Raw genomic sequence first — 12500 nt, forward strand, 5'->3', positions numbered from 1 at the left:
AAATGCTTTTCGACGCTGAGAATCGGCAAAAACTTTAAAGTTACGCTAATCCTGGATTAAGGAAATTCCTATGAAAATTACTTACTCTCCAGATTATGTCAAACTTGGACAATTGATATTCATATACAGGACATTTAAAACATGCAATAAAAGAGGGTGTCACCGTGCTGCTTTTCCCGCTGTATACTCTTTATTTTAAGCGTTTTTTACCAAATTTCCGTCGCGAGACGCGTTCGAAACTAGATCACCGGTAACATTGTTGTTATGTAGCAAAAGCTACGGAATAACTGAAAACTTGAACCTGCCTGTTTGTCCGGGCGATAATCTAAGTAAAGTGATTTCAAATAGCTCAATCTTGCAAAGAAATGTAAGCAAATTGAACCGCTACAGGTCATGACCTTGCACTCAGTGTCAGGCTCCAAATGCAAGTTTCACGTCCTTTAATATAGGTAAATACTACAACCTCTACCATCCAACATTTTTTCTCCTTAAAATATGTTTTCCGTGCTGGGTGTACCTAAAACAAGTAAATAGAACCATTTAAAATGGGTGGTCACCGTGCTCGTTTCTTTCTTCGCAACAGATGATAAGTGGATGGCAAAGGGGCAATTTCGGCTTAAAATCAACAGTTCCGCAAAAAGGAATGGGACGAGTTCCAAAACAACACCTTCTTACCGAGAAGAGTAGTACTGATTGCACCTACAATAACTCTTTAACAGCAAAAGCGGCCTTTGTTGCCTCTTTCAGATGGCCGGCGCGAAACGGCCACCATCTGCGAAGTCGCAATGTTATGCGCACTAATGCTCAGTATGAGATGCGCGGTGCAAAACAAGGTAATCACCTTAAGTTTAATCGGCTTTCGAACAACTGGGACCTTAGACTTTGTAACCTTAGTTTACGTTCCGCGCTGGTAGCGGATTGTTGTTAAACGGGGCCTGTAACCTTTTTCAATTTTACTTGGGCCCTTTGGCCCGCGTAGATAAACTTTTAAACTCTTCTGCAAAAAAAAAAAAAAACATGTCTAGGGTTTGGATACTGACTATAAAGTTTCATTCCGGTTTTAAGGGTACGTTAGGGTCATATATCCATGTGCGCAAAGAGATTACAATGTCAATTAGTCAACTTAACGTTATGATGGACTTTCAAATCTTAATAAATATATTTATTTTGAAACTGGGAATCGCGCTTTTCGCATTCCGACATACCATCGATAACTTCCGCCGTATGTTGTGGCCTTGGCAGCAATCAAGCTGTCTCTCAAACATTGATCTTTCTGGCACTGTGTTACGTAAACCCCCAAGATTTTTTGGTCAAGGTCTGGCAGGTTTGGAAAGGCTACAAAGGTAGGGTACACTCTTTCAAAGGTAGCGCGGCTGTAAATTGAAATTTAATAGGATGTATAGGTATTCAAAGTCTTCAAAGTCAAATAGGCCGGTTTGGCCAGTAGACGGGAGCAAAAAAGAAGTCTGGGCTATAATAACAAAACAAGGGCATGCGCAGGAGCGCCAGCCGCGGACAAACGCTCGAGTATATTGTTATACGAACACGCTCACGTCCAAGGTAACCGGCAGCCAAGATAAGCACAGCCCAAAACCACTAGGCCAGGTAAGGCCGCGGTTTGAGCTAGCTGCGGATGGAGTTAGCCACGGACTTCGATTTTGTACCATTTAAACGGGGTGTTCGCGTCTTATGTAAAGCCGCGGCTTATTTTTCTCATCGTATAAACGGGCGCTAATATCTGGTGGAACTTAGAACTGCAAGGGAGTATTGTTTTGTGTTGGTTTTCACTCACGTGATCAACAGTCATGTTTTTTCAACGAAAACAAAAGGAGCTGTTTTGCATAATAATAGAGTTTGAATTCCCGGAGGATTTGGTCGAGGCAAACCAACATGGCGGCCTGTTCTTTGTTTAGGGGCACCAACATGGCGGTCGGGACGTCATGTGAAACCGAGAATACGTCACATAAATCCCGTCAAAGGACTGAATGGGAGAAAGTTGAAAAATCAGGGAGGAATGAGAAACGGCCAAAAATATTAGGGGAGGAGCGAGAAATGAGTTTAAAATGAGGAGATGATATATTTGCTTACCCGTTCCTCTTCCCTCTTCTAGAACAACATTGAGGCGGCGCGCAAACCAAAACGTGATACCGTTGTCATTTTAGTACGCGTTTCTGTAAAAATGTTGTTGTGTCAAAACAAGTCAACAAACACGGTAGCCCGTTTGGCATTGTTTGAGCAGCAAGAAGACTCAGCTACCACAGCCGAATCAGAATAACCGGAGCAACCTATGCTAGCCAACAAAGAGTAATCGGACCGGGTTAGAAATTTTCTAACTATTTTCGCTAAAAACGGGCAGTCCAATCTCGTACTCTTTCTCGTACTCGTCCGAGAATCTAAAGCTCTCAAGTGTCCGCAGTCACTACGGTTAAGCTGCTTAACCATTGCATTTCTAGGCGACTTGATTAAACTTAATACATTTTTTGTTCAAATGAAAATTTGCCTATTTCTTAATCTAATAACATTTTAACTGGCCAGTTGGGTACAGTGTGAATCGACAGATAACCGACCGTAAATTCCCACGGGAAATAAAACTAGACTATGTTAAATTTAATTAATCAGGCCTTTTCCTCGAGTTCGTGAACAGCCATTGAGGGCCGGTTTGGAGTCAGCCATCATATTACAGAAGCCTTCACGCATTAATTTGATTTTCGAAACACGTTTATTGGTTCCTTGGCGTTGATTCACTCTTGCTATGAGTACAATTTTGCTCTTCTTTATAGGAACCTCTTTCACAAGCATGAATCGCAAAAGTTATCCTTTAAAAACTTCTACAAGGTCTTGTCCAGAATTTTTAGTTTCTAAAACTCAGGAAAATGTTTAGCTTTTTTGTGGTTATGTGAAAGGGAACGTTGACCCAATTTTCCTGGCTCTCGTGCTTTCTGCTTCCTGGAGACAGCACTGCAAATGTGCAACTTCCTTCCCATGAGAAGGGGAGATTGGGAACTTTTAACGCTACGTCACAAATTCAAATTCGTCTGTCCTTCTCGCAACCACACAAATTTCCAGTTCACTCAACTATTTCTGTCAAGGCATTGACTTTTTTGAGATTCTCAGTGCTTATACAATTATATAATTGCATGAAAAAATTGTTCTTCCGTTCGACGAAGGAGAACGCATGCTAATCGTATCACTCCCACGGGATGTCCCGCGAGTATCGATCGTGATGCCACCCGATTTCAGTGTTGGGGACGCCGTCCTTGTTCTGTCACAAATAACCTCATGTATTCCACAATTGTCGTTAATGAAAGTATTACAACAAGATAACAGTCAAAATTCTTATAGTAGTGTGATACCTTCACTACTAAACAAATTCTAGAAAGGGTGCAGACGATTCTACTTTCAAATCCCTCGTCCATGACAAAACAGGAATTGAATGCACCTCACTAATCCTTGCTAGTTATTGAAATATCATCATACATCTTTTTTGGCTGCATCTTTCTTAAATTTATAAGAGCGGTGCGATCAGACTCCTGAATGTTAGATAACAGTAACTAGATTAGATTAGTCTGCAAAACACTGGACCAGAAGACTATTCGTGTTAACGCCGTCGAATTTGTGTCTTCAAGTCTCAAATTAAATCTGTTAAAGGAGGAGCAGCTTACCGTTGGGTATTTCGTCCGTTTATCTTTCCCATTTCAAACGGTTGGAGAATGAACTTCGAAAAGAGCTGAAGATGGACGAAAACCAAGTATTGAGTTTGTTGTGCGCCTTTACCGCTTCCAGAGAACCTTTGCCAGTAGGGTTTGTTTCTAGACCGTTGAACCCAATGGAAGGTCCTGGTCTGAGGAGAGTTAGCTCGCGAAAACAAAAGTCATCTGTTGGAAGAAATATGCTGATTTAGTTGTAAAGGCTTTTAAGGATTCAAATCACATGATTAGTGCAATTGTATCAGGGTTCCTCTATTGTGTAAGTGCTTCGTTAACAGTTTTTATGCGAGTGGAATGTATTAGTCAGGAAGGTAGCACTAAGTTTATTCAGTTTTGCAGATTTTCCTCATAAAAGGTTTTAATTTAGTACTTTCACTTCCTTTTCGTTTTTCGCTCTTCGAACAGCTTTTTCATTCGGGTTGTATCAGTTTCTCCGCAGTTGTTACGTTAGTCGTCCAGCCACAAACAACTGTCAGCGTCGTTTTTTTTCCGTCGAGTTCGTTTCACTATAGATCGTTTTCACTGACACGCAAGAAAAAAATTAAAATCGAAACCGTTCAATAAAATAAGCAGAAAACTTGGAATGTTGTGGAGACACATTTATAAATCACCTCACCAATTCTCAGGTCTGTACGGCACATCGTTTCTGAGTTATTTGTCGAAGTGTTTCACGCAACTTTATAGAGTTTTGTATGGAGCCGCGATGTTGGTGCACCACCGTTGTGCCCCACATGGCGGCCAGAAATCCAGACGAACATCTGGAAATTACTTAGCGACGAAAGCACCTACTTTTCACCCATGAGATAAAATACATGTGTATGAACACATCTCATAACGTGCTTGAATCGCTCAGACTGCTGAGATTCATAGGCATAGAAATTTTTTTCACCCAAATAACTTTGTATCATGGTGTCACGCAAGGTGACAATTCGGAAATTTAAAATGCTGTATTTTCGAAACGAAAGACGTCATGGAACTGGAAATTTGAAAAAAGATTTATTTCTAGGTCATGCTCAACCTCCCAAAGATAAAAATTCAAAACACTTGCGGTTTTATCTTAGAAGTTGATGATGTCACCGTGAAAACATCTATATAAGTTGATTTTGTATCGCTTTGTGTTCTGTTTTTTGTGTTTGTTCCGCCTCAGTCGCCATCATCATCATCATCATCATCATCATGATAATAATATAATAATAATAATAATAATAATAATAATAATAATAATAATAATGTCAAGGAAGCAATAACCAAACTAGCCCCAGCCCCCTCTCAAAGAACAGTGTGCAAACGTGATCAAGAGAAAGCGAAAGTGAAGTGCACCAGGTTTTCGTACCGAATAGCGAACTTTTGGTGGAAAAAGGCAGAATACCTTCACAAGGGAATTGTTTACTAGCTCTGAAGTTATTGGTCGTGGAGAAAGGGATTATTCAGAGTGGTTCACTGGGGAAAAAAACAACCCTGATTCGGAAACCAGGTACGTTCTCCAGCGAGAATCAGAGATCAATTGCGTGCCTTATCACCCAGTATATGTGGTTTACATCGTGTTTGCTACGCCCTATGGATTTTCACTTTGACAAACACGGGTTACTAGAGAATGAGCAGAGAGGTGTCAGGCCAAAATGCAGTGGGACTATGTAACACCTGATGATAGGTAAGATGGTCTGTCAAGATAGTCGGAATCCAAGAGAAATATTAGCATGGCTTGGATCGATGTGAAAAAAAAGCATTCGATTCTGTCAGCCACGAGTGGTTGGTTGAGATGATGAGGCTCGTTAAATTCTCGGCATGGATGTGTGAAACAGTTGCTACTCTATGTAAGACTTGGAATGCAGGAATTGCAGCAATGACCAAACAAGGCCGCAAGACTTCCGACATCGTCCGCTTTAATAAAGGGCTACCCCTAAAGGTGACCTCCTGAGCCTGAGGCTTTTTACACTTTTCAACTCCATAGCGTGGATTTTGAAAGCTTCAGAGGGGTACATGATGTCAAGACCGGTTGTGGGCAAGATTACTCATCTGTTTTAATAATGATGACTTGAAACTCTTCTCAACTTCACACAGCAAGCTAGACAGAGTGATGAAGGCAACCAAAGGGGTCATGGAAGATGTTGAACTAGTATGGAACGAGAAAAAGGGTTCTACAGCTCATGTCAAGCGCGGTTCACTAAGCAGTGACACAGTTATAGGGGGCGCTCAGGTTGTAAAGGCCCTGAAAGAAGGAGAGACTTATAACTTTCTAGAGTGCTTGTAGAACGCGAGGCAGGAAGATGAACTGGTACTGTGTGGAGTATCTAAAATATATCTTCAAAGTTTATCTGTTCTCTGGACCACGCAGTCCGCTGTCGGATTATCACAAAGTGATTGCCTCTCACCAGTGCGCTTTACCAATCCTGGCTTACGCAATGTGGTCGCAACCATGGCCTCTGTCCGAATTAAAGCAACTGGATAGAGAAACAAGGAAGGTAATCAAAGAAAGCGGTGGTAGCCATCCATCGGCTTCTACTGAGCTTCTTTACCTTCCCAGAACATCTAGAGGTAGAGGCCTGAGGTGTGTCGAGTGTGAGTACAAGCTCACTAAAGTGGAGGCCGCTGTCAAACTCTTCTCAAACCGAGATGATATTATGTCCATGGTTCGAGCGTTTGAGAGTGAGGCGCGGTGGCCTCATGGTTAGTGCGCTCCACTCCAGATCGAGTGGTCCGGGTTCGGGTCCTGGCCGGGGACATTGTGTTGTGTTCTTAGGCAAGACACTTTATTCTCACAGTGCCTCTCTCCACCCAGATGCATAGATGGGTACTGGCGAATTTAACGCTGTGGGTAACCCTGCGGTGGACTAGCATCCCATCCAGGGGGGAGTAGAAATACTCCTAGTCGCTTCATGCTACAGAAACCGGAGATAAGCGCCGGCCTGATGGACCTTCTAGGCTCGTAGCAGACTTTACCTACCTACCTTAGAGCGTTTGAAGAGAGAGAAATGTGTTCAAAGGGGAAGAAGATCTCTCAAAAATGGTGCAACGAAATATGCAGTCAAGATGGGGCGTAAGTCTAGATTTCACATACCCTCACCCAGGGGTTTACAACGAGTTAGGAGAGAAGTATCAAGGTAAAGGTATTCGGGAAGGAATGTCGGAAGAAAGAACACAGTAAGAGAGAACAGGCGCGATACGAGACCAGGTGCCCGTTTCTCGAAAGTCCCGAAAATTTTTCGGGCCCGAAAAGTCATTTGTGAACCCAGCAACCGCTTGTTCTGGAAAGCCGGTCTTTTATAATGTTTCAGTTCAAGGTAACAAAAAGAAAAATGACTGTGAAGTTTAACGACTTAAATCCTCTCCGTTCTTCTTGAGATACAGAGGGAATTGTGACACCCGAAAATGGCCCGTTAAGTCTCGGGACTTTTGAGGAACGGGCCCCAGCACTGGCAACTGCTAAGTTCTTCAAAGAACGGTGAGCGGATGAAGATCTGGTAAATTGCTTCAATTGCTCTTCATAAATGGAGGCTTGCTCCCTCGCGTACTATCGCAGGCACCTTCGAGCTATATAACCAACTGCTTCCAACAAAGCTGTACTTTTACCAAAACAAAACAGGAAAACCTACCACAATGGTGTACCACAATTTCAAGATTTATAAACCTACGGTACCACAATGTCAAGTGTAGGTTACGTGGGAAGGGCACATGTAGTATCATGTTGCAGTGCAATGTCGCAGGGTAAATACCTCGCAAGACACAATGGGGTTGTGAAGATTATTTTCTCATAGAGAAAACTCCGCCCTGGTACTCCCAGACAACTCCAAAGCCAGAATATCACACGGAAAGAGCAAGTGCTTTTTGGGACGTTCCCTTGTTTACAGAAAACACCGAGGTCAGAGTAAATCGGATTGATGCGAGGATCGTGGATTTGGAGGCGAGAAGAGTCAACCTTCTGGAGATGACCTGCCCCAGGATTGAAAACCGAGCGCAGAAGAACCAAGAGAAAACCAGCAAGTATATGCACCACTGCGGTGGGAGCTGTCCCAACAATTCCCTGGTTATTAGAGTAACCCAACATAACATCATGATGGATGTCTTGGGCGGCTACTCGAAGGATACAGCCAAGAGCGCGCGGGAGATGCTGGGAATGCAGAAAGCGGAAGACGCCTTATTGCGAATGCAGAAAGCAGTCACTTTAAGGGCCCTACATATAGATAGCCTTGGACATTGCAAGGTTTGCGCGGCACTTGGATTTTAGAAGTTAGGAATTTCGGGTCCTAACGCTTACTTTATCTTTTAAGAGTTTCACAATATGTTGAAATATAGAGTGTTGAAAATGCTGGAGATGACGTACTAAAAATGATACTAAAAATCTTTTCTCATGATAAAATGCACTTCTACAGTCAGTAAGCTTATATACACTTACAGAAAGCGAACTACAAATATTTACCCTGAGTTCGAGTTGTGTTGAAAAGAATAAAAGCTTTATTCAAGCAAATTTCGCTATAAACATGCACTGAAACAATAAAAATACACATTGATAATTTTCACGATTGATTATAGTTTGAACGTGGGCATCTACAAAGAATTACATCAGTTTCTGTCAAGCTCGGCTGAAATTATGCGACATGTAAATCAAGCTACATTTATAAATTTACCAGCATCTTCCTCTTCACGGACACTGCTATCTTGTTGTATTTTTGCTTTTTTCCTTCGGCTGGGTTTGGTTTCAGAGACAACCTCCCCGCCGCTGAAGGCTACAAAAGAATGCAGAGATTCCATTTCACTCGCTGGCATCAGAACTACAACCTAAAACACGGCATTTACGTTGAGTAAACAACTCGAAAACAATCGATATGCTTTCACAAGTGAAACAACAAAAATAAGAAGTTAAAATGCATGTATATGAAGTACGATACCTGTCTAAATTCTTCTGTAGATGCCATTCTCGTTGTTTTCGCTGACCTTTTTACAAAGAAAGCAAACAGACCTTCCCTTGTGCGGTCGCCTCCAGTTCTTCGTACGAATTTCGCGAGAGTACGACACGCCTGGTTGAATAAGCCAATCAAAGCAGAGTATTCCAATTTCTGATTGACGGGCTGAGCCGCTCAGCCACCATTATAGGCTCGCTCCGTGTTTTTAAGAAGCTTAATGATGGTCTCTGTGATTAAAAAAAAAAACGCATTTTGGGGAAAAAAAAAACAAAACAAGGAAGAGAAAACGGCTCAAGTGGTGTGATTTGTGGTTTATAAGTGTGGTAACCCGGCTTCTATTCCTGAATTTATTGAATCCCTGCAGTTCATTATCGCGATCCACTGAGATCAGCTTAATTAAGACGTTACAATAACACGTCTCCAGTTCTTCTAAATGGCTCTTCCATTGGCTGGTCAGCCTAAACAGTCAGCAACATCGACGCATCCGCTGAACGAAAATTAAGCTTAACCAAAAGCTTTTTATTTCTTAAGTATCCACTTGGCCTGGGGTTTGAGTGTTTATTATAAGGTCAACATATTAACTGTTTTACTTGCATTTTTCAGAGCTTACCTCCAAGATATGCACAGTCGGAAAAAAAACTCGAAATTTTGGAATATTTGAGATTATGAGTGTTAGATTTATTATACGTTAGAAACGAGCAAATTGTCGTGACGACCCGTGCAAAACAATGCCCGAGTAATATATTCGTTTTTGTTTTTAGTCCATGTTAAGATTTTTATTCATCCAAACGATGGGCGCTTTCCATTCGGCCAAAAATTTCGTGAAGACTGGAAAAGGAATCGACTGCATGGAACGGAAATACTTCGGAAACAATCGGGTTTACCCCGCGAAGTGGTCCTGAAGTTCCGGAATTTCGACAGAACCCGAAAATTTCCGTCCCATTGGTTCGTTCCTCCTCGGGCGTAAATGCTGTTTGCATGCATTTTTCGGCGATACCCATTGATGTGATGGGTCTCGAGCGGGCAACCGGAAAATGCTGTTCCACTTGCCACATGAAATTATCGAAATTTTCAACTAAAACTTCTGGTCGACTGGAAAGCGCCCGATATTATCACGTTACATACTTGTTCATAGGATCTTATTCCCGAAAAGGATCACAGACTGAGATGAATCGTAGCTGAGCTTGCGATGACCAATCAAAGTTTCGCAGTTGCTTCATTAACTAACAGCACGAACCCTGTCTTGATGGGTTTTGAATCGACGATTCGACAGCAAAAAAAAAAAAAAGGCAGAGAATTCGAAAAACACCTTCATGGTTCTTTAGATGTTACCTGTAAAATTCTTTCTCAGGTTGAATCCGTTTTGACCTATGTTAAATTGATGATCCTCATTTTACTTAGGTTGAATACGCACTCACGGATGCATTGAAGCCTAAATTAGGGAATAATTAGGGCCTGGTTAGGACTGATTAGTTTGGTTATTATACATGGATATCAAATGACTTCTATACCGGCGAAAGTATATAATGAAAAGAACTGTTTTGGTTGAGCGTGTTTGTAGCTAAGTTGAACTGTGGTGGTGAAGACACATGACTAGAGATTTGGAGGATCAAAGTTCGAGTACTGGTAAATGCATAGTACGGTTCTTTGTTTCCTTTTGTAATAATGATGATGAGATGATACGAAACATGAAGAAGATGTGTTGAAATGCGTAAAACAGAGCTTGAGGGAAGGTATAACTGTTCTCCGTCCTTTTTAGGGGTGTTGACCGCTTCTTTAAACTATGTAGAGTGCATATTCAACCTACAATCTTGGACAAAATAGATGGGAAATTTGTACCCCCCCCCCCCCTCCAAATCAAGGATGGGAAAATGGCGCGTTTTGGCTTTTGCGAAGCTTCATCCTTGATTTGGGGGGATGGGGGTTTGCTGTTCCATTTCATTCTGTCCAAGATTGTAGCTAGAACGAGGATCACCAATTTAACCGTAAGTAGAAACGGATTCAACCTGAGACTGGATTTAGGACCGACAACATAGATTCTTGTCCGACTAGAGATGTCTTCGCGTCTTTTAACCCGACAACGAATCCGTTTTTAATTGAGTTTCCCACCTGGGTCTGTGGGAGTGGTCAATTTCCCCCCCCCCCCCCACCCCCCGTGCCATGATATGGGAAATTTGTCTGAACTGGGCCACCAGAAAACGACAAATTTAAAATATGACAAGCATTGCGCACACTGTGTGGCCGTGCAGCGTATGTCCAGAGCTTCTGATGTCAAGATATAACTTTTTTTTTATAAATTCCACGTGAAGAATCTTAACTTTATTAAGGAAAGGAAGTATTAGGAGAAATGGAATAGCATAATCCCATTTACATTTGTTTTTTTTTGAATTGTTGCGCAGTCGTTTGATGATTACCGTGATTATTATATTGATGATAATGATGATGATGATGACGATAATTGCACCTTGGATAAATACTACCAAAATGTAGGCTGCCAGTGGCGGGGGATGAGGTCGTGTTGTGTCTTATCGACCCTTTCGAATACTGAACAATCAATACAGAACGAGATAATTCAACTCTTTAAATAGGGATTACTCTTCTTAATCTGGCCTCTTTTTTGCTTTTTTTGAATATCCAAGTAAAATTAATACTTCCAAAGATCATTTAAAACTCCTTTTCTCCCAGCTGGAGTCTAGTCCATGACCTACCCGGAGAAGAAAGATCTGCCACTGAGCAAGAAAATACCTTTGAAATCTACGCTATTAATTAAACTGTTAAGCTTTTTGAAACAATTCCGCAGCAGTCCCGCCGCTGCATGCATTCCCGTGAATGTCGGCCATGCGCAGAAGAAGTACTGAAACATCAAGTCTTGTTTTTGGATTCGCTCTTTACCTAAGGACGAAGACGATTTTGTTTATAAGTTCACCTTTAAGTATCATGAAAACATCTCTGAACTGGTATAAGTTGTTTTATGGACGAGAAAGATCCGACGCGGCGAATTTTGTTTCGAAAACGAACGATCTACTAAATCTCGCCGGTTTCACAGACAACCCGACGCTTGGTACAAGGCATCCCAGCCAAGCCCTTGATTTGCTGTTGACATCTTAAAATCAGATCACCTGTGCCGCGGTTCGTTCAGCAACATATAGCTACAAGAAAAACATGTCTGAAGAATACTTGGTCATTTAGTTGGAATAAGAGAACTCTTAATTAACTCTTTGCTCCAACGAGTCCCCTGTCGAGTTCTGAGCTGAGTTACGCAAAAATGTGCTTAAATCATTGTTCTTCCAATCATCTATTCTGACTTTTTAACGTTTGTTGTCCAGGACCTCCCTTAATACGTTTTAACTAGTATTATTGGGTCAAGTAATAATAATAATAATAATAATAATAATAAGTGGTCACTGGCCAAGCCGTGAAAAGTTATCGATTCAAAGCGTATTTAAATATAATTATCTTTAACAAAGTATTTTTTTACTAAAAGAAGCATTTTACATGATGTTTTGTACGTTTTTATGTGACAAAAAATAAGATGAATTTGTCCCGGCCCGGCTAAAAATATTATTTCTTGAGATGATGTCAGTTGAGCCGTCATAAAGATTGCATGACACCACTGGTGAGATGGGGACGGTTTTCTAGACCGAGTCAGGCTAAAGCAAACGGAAGCCAGATTAAGAAGATTAATCCCGATTTAAAGAAATACTCGTCTGTAGAGATTATAGTCACTCGTTTCATCTGCTGTTGTTGTCGTTGCGCAACCAAAACTGTGCATTCGGAGCTCTCTACAATTCAGTATACTCTTGGTGAGAGAGACTGGTGATTTTCGGAGCGATTTTAATTCCTTAGCATTGTTTTGGTGAAGTTGATTGCGCGAGAAGCGACCGAACAGATT

General features: G+C 41.5%; 1 protein-coding gene across 3 annotated transcripts in view; it reads left to right on the forward strand.

Moving 5' to 3' along the window:
• LOC138013383 (uncharacterized) overlaps nt 1-12500 on the forward strand; it is a 103573-nt gene that overhangs the window by 41579 nt on the left and 49494 nt on the right. The window contains exon 1 of one of the 3 annotated variants that reach the window (XM_068860441.1): nt 12347-12500. This exon is cut by the window's right edge and continues 8 nt beyond it. The exons of the other annotated variants lie outside the window; for them this stretch is intronic. The gene's annotated coding sequence lies outside the window, so the exon portion shown is untranslated. Of the gene's footprint in view, nt 1-12346 lie in introns of those variants that run through there. 3 annotated transcript variants of the gene reach the window in all.

This window comes from Montipora foliosa, chromosome 8 (assembly GCF_036669935.1).
Source record: "Montipora foliosa isolate CH-2021 chromosome 8, ASM3666993v2, whole genome shotgun sequence".
Taxonomy (NCBI): domain Eukaryota; kingdom Metazoa; phylum Cnidaria; class Anthozoa; order Scleractinia; family Acroporidae; genus Montipora; species Montipora foliosa.